General features: G+C 41.6%; 1 long non-coding RNA gene across 1 annotated transcript in view; it reads left to right on the top strand.

The window, feature by feature from the left end:
- LOC147241353 (uncharacterized) overlaps positions 1-18,097 on the top strand; it is a 202,116-nt gene that overhangs the window by 3,406 nt on the left and 180,613 nt on the right. The window contains exon 2 of the long non-coding RNA XR_015110882.1: positions 10,074-10,208. This is a non-coding gene — a long non-coding RNA (uncharacterized LOC147241353). The remainder of the gene's footprint in view (positions 1-10,073; positions 10,209-18,097) is intronic.

Here is an 18,097-nt window from a genome sequence, read left to right as displayed (position 1 = left end):
TAGAAGAAGAGCAATAGCACTCAACATTTGTTCAGCAAGGATGGGACAAATGTTTTCTTATAAAAATTCAAATATAACTAATATAATAAAGGAACATTTCTATGGATGGGCTCATGGTGTCACATCATGAAATCACTCTCTGTCTTCAGACACGACAGAACGGTTGATTCTCCAGGGCCGTTGGCTGGTGGTACTGTGCCTCGTGCTTTTCAGTTTGTGGTAATGATGCACGGTGTTGGAAAGTTATTTTTGAAAATGTATTCATGTCATTATACAGTAATGTTGAGTTAAAAAGGAACCCTTGAGAGTTTAAAAGGGGAGAAATGTAACAGACCTCAGAAAATAAAGAGGGAAAAAAAGGCATTTGCATTTGGTGCCAAGCAAACGGGGGGGAAGACCAATCGCCGCCAAAAAAAGCCCGACATAGACAGAAACAATCATTAGACAGCTGATCCAGAGACGTTTTACTGATGCGTAATTAGGGATGTCACGATGACAAAGCGGGATTTAACACGGAAACAATCAAAATAACAACCAGGATTGTGATTATCAAGCAAGCTGCACAGACACTGATGCAGCATTAAATTCAATTTATAAGAGCAATGAATATGAGAAGATGGGCACGGGCCACAATCTGTTGTTTTACTATTATGGTCTTGAAGCGACACATGAGTATGGCAACAGTATTCAGGGTGTGTGTGTGTGTGTGTGTGTGATGGCGACTTTTTAGACGAGAGGCTGGAAAATAACCTGCTGCTTATTCGTCTTCCAGTGCCGGTGGAGTTCTGTTTGTTTGTTGTGTTTTCTTAGGAGATTTTGCTCCTCGTGTACGATATTAAGAATTCCAGCAAAGCAGCATCACGGGTCCACATCGTTAATTTACCTATTTTATTGTGTAATGAGAAAACAGGCTGGTGCAGAGCCAGATTGCGATACTTAAGAGCTGAATATGGAAGTAAAGAATCTAATGTTGCCTGATGCACTTGATGCTGATGCGTGCAAGGGTTGGAAAGATTGTGATTTAGTTTCTGATGAGGTGAGGCAGGTTGGAGCTGGTTGTACTTTCTGGTACAAACCTCTCTCTTTAGAACAGGACACGCAACATACATTTTTTTTAAGTTATTTTTGAATATAATCTGGTGTTTTGTTTACTTGATAAATGGAGAGTCTGAAGGACCTGTTTTGACAGCTCCGTTTTACCACAGCGACTAACAGAAACTGACAGGCACAAGCAGAATAAACCATAATTGCTGCAAATGACCCAGTTTACACAAATGTAGTAGGTTCTAACTTTTTGTATTAGTCATTATGGGAGCATTAGTTATGGGACATGACCCACGTTGAGTGACACTTATGGGTGGATGCTACTCACTAACAAAGTAAGATTGTATTGCAATGGACCCTCACAATGTAATGAAGAGGTCAAAGCAATCAGGTATGCAGCATAAAAATGAAAACAAAAAGAAGCAGGCTGGCTACATAATGAGCTCTGAGACAGCCCCTGCTGTTGTATTTCTTTGGACTCATGGAATTCTAATTATTATGTTTCATTTTGTGGCGCGTTTGCAGAGTGAGAACAATTCCAAGGCTACGCCAACTGAGTTCCAGATGAAAGTCTGTATGGGACCAGTAGGAATTAAAGCGGTACTTCACCCCAATATCAAGATTTGTGTGTGAGTTGCTCACCATTAGGTGATTCTCATCGCAGCAAATTGCAGAGTTCAAAAGGGTTTCGCAATCACATTAATGCAAGGACATTTGAGCCGGGAGGGCCTGCAGATTAAACCTGTCCCTATTGCAGACAAAAGCTAGAAAAGCAAAGGGCCTTGAACAAACAAAGATGCTGTTTCTGTTTGTTAATTTGGCTTCAGGCCAAACACAAGCTATACTCAACTCTTACAAAACCAGTTCTAAATAAATACAGACAGTGGTCATGGCCCAACAGTCTGTTTCTGTAGCGTATCGTGAACCAGGGAACGTGGCTTACCTTCATGTAGAGTCTCAGCAATCACTTGACAGGACATGTCAGTCTGATCGGTTTTCATTTTGCTATTTTAAATCTTGTATGTATATCTGGGCACATATCTCATCAAACAGAGAGACAGTGGGTTTTTTTTTTATTGTTGTTAGGGGGTCTCGGGAAGTCACAATTTGAAGGCTGCGACACAAATAAAACCTTAAAATCTTTCAAACATTAAACCTCATGTCAGTTTGATCATGTGGAAACCAGTCAAAATATTTGACTGAAAAAGGAAAAAGAAAAGATGAATAAAAACCATTGAAGGCATTGTCTCAGGACTTAAAACCCACTCGCTACTTAATCCACATTTGCAGTGGCAGTTGGTAACAATGTTTTAACAAGCACAGTGGGATATTAAAAGTATCTGTTGGTTGTTTCTGATTAGCTGCCACTGAACCCTGACTGTAATCCCATAAGCTCAGCCTCACAGCATAGAGAGTGTGAACAAGTCTACTGATGGGGGGAATTGCAGAGGAGTTGTTCTTCTAACTGCTCCTTCTAATCCATCATACAAAGTTTATCACACATAACCTTGGACACAGTAATCCTCGCATGGCCTAGTTGCCCAGATGACCGTGCCTTAACCAAGAGTTGACCACGTCACTCCACTGCCGACAACACGCTTGACCACATGTCAATGATTCAGTGCGGAAGCACAGATTACTTTCAGTGTAGAGAAGAATGCATCAACAACTATAAATTAATTGCATGCAAAAACTGCCAAAGTGTTGCTACTCAAAGAATAAAGCCTCTTAAATTATATGTAAATCTCATCGGTTTGTTAACATCAGGCTTTTTTTTTTTTCTTTCTTTCAGTGCTTACTGTATCTGCAAAGTGTGTAAAAATAACCCAACATCTCATTCCTAATTCGTTAGCTTGGTCAGTGGTCACACATGTTCTTTTTAACCCATTGTGAATCCAGGCAACCAATGATGGCAGAGGGATTTAAAAAAAAAAATAAAAAATTGAAAATTATACTTTTAGTAAAAATAAAAACAAAACGTGTGTTCTGAAACTTTTATCCATCAGTTGAACTGGACAACACTGTTGAAATCAATACCTGGCTCTACGAATACTGCTACGGACAAGCTGATTCTCTTCGCTCTCAGAGTTGGATGGCAAAGTTCACAACATCTCTTCGGTTCTTGACATCGTTCTCGACATCTCTTGAGTTCTCTGTTTGCTTTATGGTTGTGGACGTTCTCAGCAGGTTCAGGAAATCTGGAATGGGCCTTTTTTAAAACGGCAGCTGCAGTTTTTGAATCTCGTTCTCCACCAGGTCTCAACGCTTCTGCTACACCTCCCATAACGTTAGCTTAGCATGTAGCCACGCGCCCTGCAACCACAGTTAAATTCATCGTTACTTTAGAAACGAGGCTGGAAAATTAAACATGGAAGATTCTGCATCAGTGTAGTATCTTGGAATGGAGACACTTTCAAATAACTGCCTTTTGGTGGACAGCTGTTCGGTGAAATGTGCATGGTGTTCTCAGTGGAATGAAAAGCATTGTCTGGTACAGCTCTGGCCATGTTGCTCAGTTAGTGCAATTAGCTGTGTTATGCTAATTAAAGCAATTAAAATGATAGTAAAAGTAGTCCAAGGCTTTTACATGACTCCTGTATTAGATGGTCCAGAGATGAAATAACTCACGTTTCTCCTTGTAGAAATGTACAAAAATAAGACAATGCGCTGGGGCAAGACTCGAGGCTCCTGTAGTTGTAAAATGATGGGCTACATGGATATGGAATGGATTATATCATTGAATTTTAATTTACATGTTTCGTTCGGATTCATATTTGACCCCTCAGGTAGATTTCATCGTATGGAAGGAACATGAAGCAAATCCATGATTCTACATCAGTACAGGCTGATTGGCGGATTTGTCTTCGTTTAAGCTGTCTGATCCTATTAGAGAATATAATGATGTTGACGCCTGGATGTGTTTACAGGTGTTTATTCTATTTCTCTGCTACGGAGCAACTCACGGGTTAAATCTGAGTACTTCTTCTTCTTCCCCCTTTTTTTCCGTTGGCCTCAGCGTGGCTTCCAAGCAAAGGTCACCGCACACTGATACAGCACGTGTGTGTTTAATGAAGTTGTGCACTGCATGCTCGTAACATGTCAGGCTGATTTTTTGGCCTCTGGGTTCACAGCTCGCAGCCTCCTTGAGAACTGCTCATCCAAGGGACTCTCGACATGCAAACTCAAGACGCAAATTAGATGCTGTTGGGTGGAGAGAGGCTTAATCCTGTCTGTGTGATCTGGATCTATGGAGTGTTAAGACAAGACTCATATTTCAATCAGTAATCTTTTTATTTTCTTTGCTTGGTCAGCTCATCTAACAAAATATTATCGCTTCATTAATATGCCATTAAATGTACCTAAATTGGATATCATTAATATCTCAATGTAATTCAATCATTTAATAATCGTTATTTCAGCGTCGTTATAATGATAACAAAAGACCCTATTTGTCAGATGCTTGATCAGAAAACGTGGAGGCTCTAATTTGTGTTGCAGATGAACACCAAGACGCTGTGCGGACTCTCCCAAGTTCACTTAACCTCCAGATCCTCAGCAGTACACGTGACACGCCCGAGCGAGGAAAGTAAGCCTGTAACACAAACGAATACAAAGATTCCCTCCTCTCTTTAAATAGGAATCAATTAACTAAAGGATCAGTTCGCTATCTGTTACGTTTCACACATGTTGCTTGAATGAAGTTCCAGAGGTGGTTTGGAAACACTGGCATGTGGTCTCACCAGTGTGTCTTTGTACTGATGGACACTGCAGAACGTCTGATACTGGATTCCCTGCACGGCCTTTGGAGATGAGATAGAGTTCAATTTCAGCCATGAAGGGATGTTGTAACTCCAAACTCACCAATTTTACCGTGTCTGTGACAAAGTCTGGTTGTGCATCACGAGTGGCTATACGGCACTTTCATATCCTTCACTGTTGTTTTGTACATGTAACCAACATCGATGTTCTGACTTGCACTTTTGTTGCCAAAGTCTCTTTAGCTACACTTTGATATTATTCACAGCGATGGATCAGTGTTGATGACTTCAGGATTACTGGTTGGCTGAGTGTTTCTACAGTTGGCTGCTGAGTCTGATGTAGGCACAGGTAGTCTAGTGCTGTGCAAAATGAACGGCATCGTCACGCCACAATCGGCGCCGACAACGTGATGTCCTCCTTCTATTGGCTGAAGATGCAACGGGATGTAGTTTATTTGTGGGATCTATTTAGCAAAACATTCTGGTGACAAGTCATTTTAATTTTTCAAACCCGTGTCCACACAGAATTTTGAACTTGTCCCCGTTATTTAATGTAAAGACGACTCTGTACAAGTCGGTGTCGACCGACTCTCACCACAGCTGTCTGCCGCCATTTTTATGGATGAAATGAGTGCGGCGAGTGTCCACAGTTGCATACCCAAAATCATGACCGATTTGAGTACATCATCCGAGTACTTTTGCATACTCAATTTTCGCATACTATCCATACTTTTTTCCATTTTGAGTTGAGTATACTCAAAATTTTAAGTATCTTGTATGGAAGTATGCGATTTAGGACACACCGTATGTCTTAGACCCGTAGGTGGTCTGGTGAGGCGTTCGCCGCTCGCACTTTTAACGCTGCGCTTCTGCTTGCTGCCGTAGTTCTGTGTCGCTGTTTAGGTCGTGCCAGAATGTCTGTTCCCAGGATTGAAGTGGGATTTCGAGGCTCTTGGGTGTCCTTGAAGATTTCTTTGAAATGAAACTCAAGACGTGCAGCAGAATTGTCTGGAAAATCGCCTGTCGAGACTGACGGGCTAACTCAAGACCTGAGAAGCCACATAGAAGCCGAAGTCAGTTGGTAGAGGAAATAAACTCCAGTTCTCTTCGTCACTTCTCTTCGTCATCATTTCTAAACTACGCCCACATCTCAAGTGACCAAAACCCTTTGTGGTGTTGCTTTTTATCAGAGAACTTGTGGGAACTCCCCACTCGAATGTGGGTATGGATCTAGTATAACAGGTACAAGAAACCCAGTGTGTAGATGTGCGCAGTGTAGTTTAAATGTTACACTTGTTAGATTTAAAATGACTGACTGCAGCAGCTTTAAGAAAGACTGTATTTTTCTCTTCAGATTGTACAAAATCCTCCATCCTCAATTTTTTTTTTTGTACTAGATGTATTTTTCTGCTGAGGAAAATAAGCACGAGCAGCAGAAGATGTTTATGACACATGAAATAATCTTTCACATTGTAGATTCTTCATGTGGCAACAAAACCTAATGCGCGAGATCATATCCGTCCTTATAGGGAGAAATGTCGGGTGGCATCACGGTGTTGCATTTTTGAAGAGCACACTAAAAGATCCCTTGTATGCATCTGTCGTACACATGTTCCCACACACTGACACGCAACGTGATTTTATTGCTCATTTAACTGTCAATCTCTGATCCGCGGGTGCTTGCCTTTCGATGGGTTCCAATTATCATCACCACAGATTTACAACTGTGGGCGACGAGAGGTCAGGAGTGTCAGAGACTCATTGCTGTTCAATGATTAGATGATGAGAAAAAGGGCACAGATGAAGAACGCTTACGTAATAACTAGCTTGCTGAGTATCCTAATGCCGTTTAATGAGTGAAATACACAGAGGTGGTTTTTGCTGTTGAATTACAGCGTCTTATCCTTGTATACTTACTCTGTGACAGAAAACCTGACGCAAACCTGAATAAACGCTACTTGTGTCACCAATTTTTCAAGCCTTTTCAGTGCCAAATAAAATCTGTTGGTGGGTAAAGTGGGTCATTGCAACTGCAAATGTAACTAGAATGAGTCAGCTGAGGTGCACAATACAAATAAACACATTTAAAAGGGGCTTTTGTTGCGTCCAAGGTCTACACACGCACACACATAAATGTCATTTCAGCTGCATGTTCAAAACCAGATTCGTGGAAAGGTTTTGTCAAACATGTTTGACCGTGATGATGCAGAGCAGTAAAAAGGTAAATCAACACAAAAACTCCCCGATACGTGTGCATCGGCCTGGCTGTCACATATCCTCAGGAGCGTAATAAATATCGGAGGTGCCTGGCTGTTTGTGTGGTGCTGCACAAAGGTCGCACTTTGGAGCTTTCAGGAGTATTTAAAAATAAAATGTCTTATCAAGGTTTATGCATAATGAATGAATGGTCATTTTACATAAGAAGCAGGACTTATCTTTCTGGCTGACCTTGTCAATCATCTCCGTCGCCATGGAGGGTTTGGGTTCATGCATCTGTCACATCGGGCCTTTGGAGGATTTTCCAAGGCTGCTTGTCCAGTTGACTTGTCGAAATTACATTTAAATTGATTCAATTTATTTTCTGTTTAGTCCAGTTTGGTTCATGGTGAACAAATTCAAAGTTGCTCTCAAATAAGTCTTTCTTAATTGTGGTGTGTGAAGCGTTAGCTTTCTGCTAACGTTATGCGATGAACGTTAGCTTTGTTTCTAAATCATAAAAGTGGGTGTTAATTTGTGTGGATCATCATACAAAACAAAAAGTTTCCCCTGATGTTTTCCACAGAATTGATTTATTTCTGATCAAAAGTCCTATTGGCTTTGGACCAGGGATCCCGTGACAACGCTAGATTCCTGGTTGGCTGATTCAAATACATCAGAATCAGAATCCAGGTCCACAATGTAGTGCAGACCAGCACAGATGTTCCTGGTGCACATAGGATGTCAGCATGAGTTACAGCCTCTTGTCTTTTGGTTCTCGAATACAAAAGGATGGGATTTTTCTGGACTTTCTTTCTACTGTTCACTTGTAAAAGGACCACTTGAGAGAGGTGGTCCTTGACTGGTTGTTATGGTCCGGGCCAAAATACCATTACTGCTTTCACAAGCACCCAAATGAACCGTACGCATTTAAAACAAATGCCTGGGTTGTGAAAGCGTTTTCTTCAAGAAAAACCTGGATTGGATGAATGGAAGCCTGTGTTTATGGAAGGCAAAAAAAAAAAAAAAAAGCCAAAACAAAACAGAAAAAGTAGATTTGTCGCATTCAGGGAGAATTAGTTCCTCTTTAATTAATCTTGAATAAAAGCATACAAGCAGGTAGAATGAACAACAAATTTCACAAGTGGCCTCATCAGGTTCATTTTCTTTCTTTTTTATAAGTGTAAATGCAGGCTCTTGGTTGAAATACCCAGAATATTTCCCATTATTTGGCCTAGAAAACACAGATATCAAAGGAGAATGTGCGCTTATGACAGGAAAACAAGCAACCAATGCAGCGTGGGGAAGATAAAGACAGGTTTGCTACAAGATAAAGGTCATAAAACACATTATACTTAAAAAAAAAACATGATTAAAGACACTCAGGGATGGCCTAGTTCTTCCCTCCTCCATCTCATTCTGCATGTATCTACATTCTGTCCGACTATTGAACTCAAATGGGAAATTGGCCCAGGATAGTGATTGCTGACCAGCCCCTTTATGTTTCCTGTCATAGAAACTTCAATAATCTAAAGAGCATCTGTCAAAATAAAAGTCAGTCAGCAGGAGCTGTCTATTTCCATTTGGGAGCAACATCCTGCTATGATCAGAGAGCCGGCAGGAAGCAAACAGTATGACTCTTGGCTAGTTGGACTGTATGAATCTTAAGTGATATGGTGGCTCACGTCAGACATATTGATTGTGAAATGTTGTCATTAAACTAGAACGTTCCCTGTCTGGTTCCCCACAAACGACAGTGTTGTGAACTTAGATACACGGAACCCTTGAGTGGCCGCAGAGGAAAGAAAACAAATCATTTGTGGCTACAAGGTAGAACTTGCTCCCCTGACTTTTAAAAAAAAAAATTTTAACATGTGGCCATGAGAAATTCTTTGCCCCCCCCCCCCCCCCCCTTACTGGCCTCAAGATATAACGAACCCCCATAATTTGATGGTTTTATACCTAGGAGATTTAACTTGTTCCCAAAATTGATTTGCTACTTTGTTCCTGCTGGAATTTGTATCAAATTGTGGGGAAATAATTATATCATCTCACCCCAAATTAAGCACTCAAGGTAGTTGGAATTCATCCAACCAGATATTTAAATCCAATATCCTTCACATAGAGTTTGAGATGGAAACTGTAATTCTCAAAGCAGTGCACAATGGGATGTTTTATTTTTCCCTCTCAGTCTTGGTTTTTGACATTGTGTGCTCAAATGTTTTTCAAGCACACAATGTCATCCCGAACAAAAGAGCGACTGTAGCTGCTCGGTCCTCGGAGGCGGCTCTACACAACCAGCCTTGAACTGTTGCCTTCTCTGCAGCTCCTCTCAAGCAAATCAGAGTGGGCTCCTTCCTTACAAGGCACCGTAACAGGAGTTGACACCGAACAAGCTGTTAATATCCCCCAGTTTGGCGTCTGCTCCCCTTATTTATGTTCAGATGTACTCGTATTAGGTCTGGGAATGAAAATCAAGAGGCTGGTCGATAGTCAGGATTATAGAAGTCCGAGGAGAAGAGTATGCGTTGTACCGCACAGGGACACCTCCCACGGGTGGAGACTTGTGTGTGTTTGCACTTTGCTAAACATTTGGGAGGGTGAGTCACCTTCACCAAGGAGGTTTCCCTGCTGTTTGTGTGTCTTAGTCACTATTTTGCAAAACATCACCTTCTTCAAATAATCGTCTAAGTCGTTTTGGGGGTTTCATTTAAAAAAAACAAACAAAACTTGAGACGAAACAAAAGAAGTTGATTTAGGAAAAAAATATAATAAATCTAATTTAAAAAGATATACATGGTCAAAAAATGACTTGGTGCATTTATTTTAAGAAGGTGACGAAAAGCTAAATGGATTTTGATGAAATTTGGTAGAGGAGTTGAATGTTGGCCAAGAAGAACCCATGACATTTTGGGGGTAAATCCAGATTCGTTTTTTGGGGGATTTTTTGGGACATTTCCGTTAATTCCAGGAAATGTTAACTTCATTCCCATGCCAGGAGGTCACTCTCTCACTCTGTGTCGCCATGTGGTAACGCAGTGTCTTCTCTCTCTCATGCTTGTGTTCTCATTTTAGGAATCTCACGAATGATGGCGCCGAGTGCGAGAGGCTCCGTGTGTCTCTCAGAGGAAAATGCAGTATTCAGTGACAGTCGAGACCACGCTGTGGTTCACCTGGTTGGGGAACTACCACAGAACCCGTTGGCTCGGGGTAAGATCACATTTTGGGTTCAAATCAAACACGTTTGTCTTTAGTTCCTTGGCAGGGCCAAAGTTGGGGAGCGTTTGGCGCTGTGCTCTCCGAGCGCCCGTCTGATTTTGTTGTTTGTCTCATTTTTCTGAATCACGTGCGTCACAGCACAAAAACGTATGATTCATCCGATGTTTTTTTTTAATCTATATATAACTTTTAATCTATATATGACTTGTGCTGCGGTGGATCTGATGGTTATTGGTGACAACCATTCTCTTAAGTATGTAAGACATTTTTAATGAGCAGAGCCGTGTCCACAAAGTCTCTGTTTAGCTGCAGTTTAATTTCCAGTACAGCATTTTTCTCAGTGTAAACTATTTATAATGAGATATCCATATCGCCATCATTCTGTCTGAGTACATTCAGTGGAGAAAGTTTCCAATGATGTGAAGCAATTATCCGTTAGATTAATTAAACTTGCCAACCCCTTTGTAATCTAAATCTAATTGACTCATTAGAATATGAATTGCATAAATTAATGGTGTGGAGAGAGCATTGACAAAAATAAAATGATGTTTTCTGTTCAAGGCTTTAAGTAGAAAGATTAATTTTAGTTCAACACAGGATAACTCATTATTATTATTCCTTATTCCTGTTTCGGTTATTGATTGTGTGAAATTGTATTGTGTGAACTGAATCAGTGGAAACGTCGATGACAGCGGCTCCTGTTCTTCCTGACTCTTGTTCCATGACACGTGTCTGTGTGTCTACAGAGTTTGTTGAGGTTGTTTTGTCCGTACCTGAGCCAACAATTCTAGCTTAACGATGCAAGACGATGCCACTTAGTTCTGTACCGTTCTTGATACAAGAAGCGCCCAAGAAAATGTTTTGTTTAGATTTTGAGTGAGTTTTGAGTTGAGTGTACTACTCGTCAGTCAAGGGTTTTTGGAAAAGAAAAAAAAAGTCAAACTCGATCCTAATTAATAGGAATAAGATAAATGGCTCCAGAACAAACTCATCAGGTTTCTCAAACACATTTGAACAGAATGCATGATTCATTGGAGCACTGTTCTTTTATTCTGCACTAGTTTTATCTCGCTGTCCTTAATAGATTGTCAAGTCAGAGTGTGTGTTACCCTGTCAGTGCATCCCGCCTCGTATTCGACGCCTATGATTAAAATAGAGCACATTGATTTGGTTGCAGACTCCCTGTTAATGACAGCTCGCAGAATGAGATTACAGCAGCATCTCAATATTTAAATGAACATAAGTATGACGTACTGCGAACAGAAAATCGACAGGACATATTGTAAAATATTGTGATTGGCTAAACTACTTGACAAAATGAATGGACGCTCTATGGAAAGCCATTAAATCCCCGCCATTTAGAGTGCATCGCTTTGGAAACAACCCGATCAGCACTTTTAGGGACATTTGCCGAGATGGATGATGTCTGCGTTCATTATCTTTTTGGATGTCTGTCGAGTTACTAAGCACATTAAAGTACGATGAAGCCAAAATAGCAGTAGAATGTGGGGTTTTTTTGGTAACTGAAACTGTGCGCTGATGTGGAAGCAAACACCGGGGGATGGGTTTGTGCTGGCTCTTCATATCTACACTAAAAGTGATGCGCTGTCATTCGTACACGACCCATTGAAGCATGAGCCGGGAGTGAGATGTTGCGATATTTGCCAAACTATGCTCTTCTACTGACTTCGCAGTGCCTCGGTTTAACCACATTGTTGTCAGGGGATTGTGTTGATCAGCTTCTTATCAGGAAACTTGTGATGTCTTAATTTATGCTCAATTATTGGCGTAAATCCTATGAATGTCTAACTACTCACAGGGGACCCACTGGCGACCGATGCCAGCACTCAGGAGTTCTGGCCACCTTGCTGGTGGCTCCTCAAATTCCGTGGTCAAGGGTTCAAGTCCAGTGTGGGGCTGTGCTTCATTTGCAGATATCACCCATGCAAACTCCTGCAGCAACACTGAGCTCTATTATAGACAATCCGCTTATGGAGACCCTTGCTGTTGTTGACTCCTATCTTGTAGTTTTCCATGTATGCTAACAGAGGGTGGGGACATCCCAGAATAGAGCCACACTGCCAAAATGCCCCATGCCTGCGTTCACACCTGTGATTTACAGAGGACTTGTGCTCAGGGGCACTCCAGTGGTGGTGAAGAGGGAGGGGCAAATGCTACTTCTTCATTTGTCCCAATCCAGCCCCCGTGTTATTGCGGCGGGACGTTAAGGGAGACAAACATATCCATATTACAACCAAGTATTGCTCTTTGATTCAAAACAATGAATCATACAGCATTTGGACCTCAATACAAAACAACATCATTAGCATAAGAGCTCGCGACGCCTCATCCCGATGCCTCCAGATCCGCCGTCGCCAACCTGAGGTCTCACAGCTGATTACATCGAGCATGCAGACACTTGCCCGGCAACGCAGTCATTCAATCGCTCCCATCATTTACACAGGATTGCATCCATTATTCCTCTTATTACACTGACTGTGATGGACCCAATGAGCTGTGTGGAAACGAGGAGAATGAACGATAGTGTTACCCTTCATAGATAAGAAATTGCAGAAATCGAACCATGAGGAGATGCATATGTAGAAGGGAACGGTCCTTGAATCAGTCCTCAATGAACGGCCGATACTTGCTCCAACAGCCAGCGATTAGAGGACGCGTCTGCTGCTCTGACATTATTTTTAGCAGATCAACAAACCACGAGCTGGGAAGAACAAATATGAGTGGATTTCCATGGTACCATGTTCATGTTCTCCACTCTAAGGACAAGTTCTCAGGCTCAAAAGTGGGGGGGGTCAATCAGCACCTTCACCTGAAGCTATCTTCAACCAACAAGCTACTGTATTATATTATTATATACTGAATTCTGAAGTTACTGTACTTTTAATTGTAAAGATTTTAAGTTTTAACTACAATTCAACTTCTTTTACCACTGCAGGAACCAAGATTCAGAGTCTTTTCTTTCCAGTCAGTTCATGCTGATATTTTGATTTGAATTAGAGGAATAGTATTTTAACACAACCGACCCACCCAACACGATGTTGAGAGTCTTCTTCTTTCAGACAGGTCTATAATCACACGGTTGAAAAAGTGCATTTGAAATTACTTTTTACAGTAAATACCTATGTAGCCTTCATGGTGGATGTGTGAGGGAGAACATGGTTCAGAAAACAATGCACTGGTGCGTTTGGGCCTTAAGATAGAGAGATGTCCCTGAAGGAAGGAACAAAACAACAAGGTAGTCGTGCAGTCGTCTGATCAACCGGTTGATGGTATGGATTTTTCTATGGATGCATCTGTTTTTCAATTAAGAACTTCGATGCATCTCAATAGGGATGATTTTTCTCCCGCCCCTGTTCACATAAGAGAACAAATAAAAGCGCATCGTTATTAATAATAGACACTTCATCTCATCCAATATGATCAGAGAGAAATGTTAAATCAAACCACCATTTGTGTTGAGGTTGCCAACAAATCTCCTCGAAGATGATCTCCCTGCACCGACCCCCCCACCCACCCCGGTGCCTCCAGTTCCTCCCCTGCTGTTCCATCGCGACTAAATCAAATAGTGAGTCATAGATCACCAGAGACTTCCCAATCATTTATATGCAAATGGCATGCCATCTATTAGCCTTTCACGGAATCAGTTTAGGTTATTGGGGAAAACAGAGCAAAGCCTGCACCTGCTCTTCTTTTACAAGATTCCCCAAAGACAGTGTGTATTGTCATAAATCCCCATTTTAGACGCCACCAGGAGATGTTTTAATTTATCCGCACATGCGATGCAACCTAATATCATCCCCTTAGTCCCCAGGATGGCTGCACCTCGCGAATGTTGGTGATTAAAATTAAGAATAACGAAGTTAAGCCCCCTTTCACACACGTGCCGCAGACAGGGACGCATGTAGAGGTGGACGGGAGGAGGACGCGCGTGTCAGAGACGGTCGCTCAGGACATTCAGCATGTTAATGGCATGCTTCCCTTCACAGTCCTTCTGCCTCCTACTTGTGGTACTTCCTCCATGTCCCATTCCTTCCTTTTTGCCTTGCTTCTTTCCTTCATCGTCTCTTTACATTTTTTCTTCCTTGTTTCTTCCTTTTCATTCCCTGTGTACCAGTTTTCCTTAATACTTCCGTCTTCATTCCTTCAGTTTCCTTGCATCTTTCTTTTGTTCCTTCTTTCATCTTGCCTTTGCTTTTCAGGCTCCTTATTCCATTCCTTCTTTCCTTCGTTCATTCTTTCCATCCTGCATTTTTTATTCCTTCCATTTTATTTGCCTCTATCTTTCATTCCTTCCTTTCACCTTTACACTGTTCTTGCTCACTGCCACAGTCTTTTCCTTCTTCACTTCCCAATTCCTTCCTTCCCTCATTCCTCCAGTTTCTCTTCTTCCTTTCCTCCCTTTGTCCTAATGCGTTCCTCTCATTATTGCTACTGCCTTACTTCTCTTTGTTCCTTCGTTTTATTCTTCTTCCCTCCCTCCCATCCTTGTTTCCTTCTCTCCTTTTACATTAACTTACTACCTTTCTGTCCAAGCTTCCTTCGTTTGTTGTCTCTTTTATTCCCCCCTTTTTTCCCTTCTCTCTCTCCCCCCCCCCCCCTCCTTGCTTCTGTCCTGGATTATTGTGCTGGCTCCCTAAATATTGCTGCTAACATGCAAACTGTACCCACTGCAATTAGAAAAAAGAAGCCCTGCACCCTGCAATCCTCCAGAGACGTGTGAGTGTATGGCCATTGTTTCTGTGGACCTCTGCAGATATATTTGGCTCATATGTTGTGCACAGTAATATAACGTTGCCGTTGTTAGAAATGATGGCCCGTTTGGATGACGGCATGAGAGAGTAATGGGTTAGAGTGCTGCATCTCAGCTAATTAAATGATGGCGAGTAAGCAGATGAGAGGAATGCTTTAATTTTTCAAAGGTGACATGCAACCAGAAACATCATGTGCCAGCTATCACAATACATAACAGGTAGAGAGGCACGAGCTGACAGCTTTTCTAATGAAAGGCTGGAACACTGCAATGTTTCCTCCATTGGCTGTCAGATCGTCTGGCCAAACATGTCATAGCAGTCACACGGTTTCTGCTGTCCAACCCGCTGATGTTTACCATCATTGCATGTCAGTACACAGGGACCTGCTCCTTCCAATTATTTGTTCAATTCCTTAGATACAACATACGGGTGTACAGAAGACATTGTCAGGGTTTGGTTGGGTTTTTTTTTTGACTGTAGCTTCACGCTGACCGTTAATAGTGACAGTGGAAACAGCTACTAAAATAAATCACAGCGATGACTCTGCAGACATCATGATCATAGAGCTGCTGCACACGAACTCCTTGTTTCCACACAGATTTGTCAGGTGTCTTTAATTCCATATGCTGAATATGTTTCTTTGTGGCTGGATTGGACTGATTAGCGCCAGGTGACGGGCTCATTTTTGCTGTTCTTCGCTAGCCCGTTGGCTGGAATAAGCACATGGAGCGCTGCAAGGGTGGTTGTAGCCTGTAAGCTACCCGGTAGCCTGTCAGGCTATTTTTGCTAGCATACTATTAGAAAAGAGAAAAGAAGCTGCACAAGTTACATTCTTAAAACATACTCAAAGTAAATTCCTGGCAAAAAATAATTGGAAATGAGGATTTTTTTTAAACAAAACCCACAGAAATGAATTGATTTCCATTAGGTTTGTGTGTGATCATCAGAAATTAGCCTTAGCATTGCGTTCATAGCCTTGTTTGATTGGCTTTGTTGCTCTGTAACGTGCCCGGACACTTTTCTGGGCTTGGCGTGGGAGGAAGAGGTGGCCTTCAACGGGGTGTGCAACCATCGTGACACGACTACTGCCACTGGCCCAGTAAAAAAAACATTTACCAACGATGGCCACAGGGTTCATGTTGGTCTGTCTCGTAGTCCTTTTGTGTTCCAGAGGTGTGCTAACACTACTATCACACCAACCATTCATTGTGCTAAGCTAGCTCTTCGTTAGCCAATCTCTGTGGTCCGACTCTCTAAGGAGAAAATCTAATTATTTAAAGCTGGTCACTGCTTTATAAACTATTTCTGAACTTGAAGTTAGTCATCAGCATACGTGAAATATCTTCATATTGGAGTCAAAACTCTTAAAAGGCTTATTTAATCAAGTCAGCGGTGACTTTTTTAACCTTTAAGTGCTTTATTCCCCAAACCTGAAACTTTGAATTAGCACATTATGACTTGTAGCTAAATCCAGCCAATTCAAAGGATTGTTTTGCAGACTGCTTATACTGTTAGGTGAAGGTGGTGCCCTTAACTAAGAGCAATCTCACAAATGTAGTAATTCTTCCAAACGCAAAACCCTTGATACAAAACATTTGGATTCCTCTTGTTGTAGTATTTGGCCCAGACATAGTTATCCATGTGATGTGTGAACTATGTTCTTAAGCTGCTAATCTATCTTTCTTTAACAGGAGGAGAGAAAAAAAAGCTATGTTATTTTTCAACTTGAATTATCTGTGGCGCTGGTGCATAGTGCAGTTACGGTGATTCATTTTAAAAATCAATTTTGCAGCTTAAACACTATCTTAGTATAATGGGGACAGGAATATTAAGCATTGCCAAATTAAAACTATCCATAACACTGATTAAAAACACTGCTTTGAGCGCGCGCGCACACACACACACACACACACACACACACACATGCCAACACAAAAGAAGCTGCAAATATTTCCATTGTGTGGTGCTGACGTCTTTATTTTAATTCAGAAAGATTTACAAAGCAGAAACCATAACCGTCAGGGGGATACTTAGCTTCACACTCAAGGCCTGGTTTGTAATCTTTATGGCAGTTCTATAGAAAATTGCAGTTGTTCATTGTGTCACGCTGGATGTGTTTTGCGGTTGTGTCTATGTCAGGGTTTTTATTTCGTTTGAATTATCTCACATTCTTTTAGCTGATCACCCGTTCTTTTACATTTGAGCCGTACAAGGCTTGAGCGAGCCAACACGGAATTTAGAGTTGAGCAGTGGATGTGTCTCATTTCTCGAGGCTGCACCCTTCAAAGACTGGCGGAACCCGAGCGCTGATGAAATCAGACATTCGAGCCCACCCTTGCGTCATGTCACCTAGCAACCTTGACAGCTGCGGTTGACTATCGGGACACAGAAAATGTAATTTTATTATTGTTGCAGCCCATTGAGTTCGAGCAGCAGCAGTAACCCTGCTCAGCTGAACCACAACATACATAAACACACAATCTGAAGTATTCATAAAATTGAATTTTAAGCCTCATTGTATTGCAAATGGCTCCTCAGGCCGTTGTGTGCGACAGCTACTTTATGTCATTGACAGAGAATGCTAGGGAACGGTTTTCAGTTGGGATCTAGGTGTAATAAAAGTCCAAATTGTCCTGTAGTTTAATAACGTAAGAAGAAATCAATAGGTGGGCACGTTAAAGCATTACTATTTAGTATTAAATTGTGGTGACATCGGCACGTATCGAGCCCTCAAGGACACTGAAGTGAAAGGTAGAAGTGCACATCTTGGCGAATATTGTAAATCTGACAGGAAAAAAAAAACCTTCATGGCAACATTCTTGACAAGTGCACCTGTTCAACAAGTACAGAACTCAAAGCATTTCTGAGACGTGAATGTTTTGTGTCATTTAAAAGGCTCAGCGCATTCTCAGATGCTGGGTTGCCAGAAGTGGGTGGAAGTGGTGCATTGGAGGAATCTTAAGTCTTCAGAGCGGGCAACTTCTTCAAAGTTTGATGCGTTTGCAGCAGAATTTACTGGTTTGAATCAAAAGTCCCTTGGACCATCCATTCATCATGTTTTCAAAGTGATTTGGTTTAAAAGGTTGGCTGAATGTAAGGGCCAGTGTG

The sequence above is a fragment of the Aulostomus chinensis genome, chromosome 21 (assembly GCF_037954235.1).
Source record: "Aulostomus chinensis isolate RoL2024-O1b breed Wild chromosome 21, RoL_Achi_v1.0, whole genome shotgun sequence".
NCBI classification, from domain to species: domain Eukaryota; kingdom Metazoa; phylum Chordata; class Actinopteri; order Syngnathiformes; family Aulostomidae; genus Aulostomus; species Aulostomus chinensis.
The sequence above is the reverse complement of the archived record's forward strand: the minus strand, read 5'-3'. Positions and strand labels throughout refer to the sequence as shown.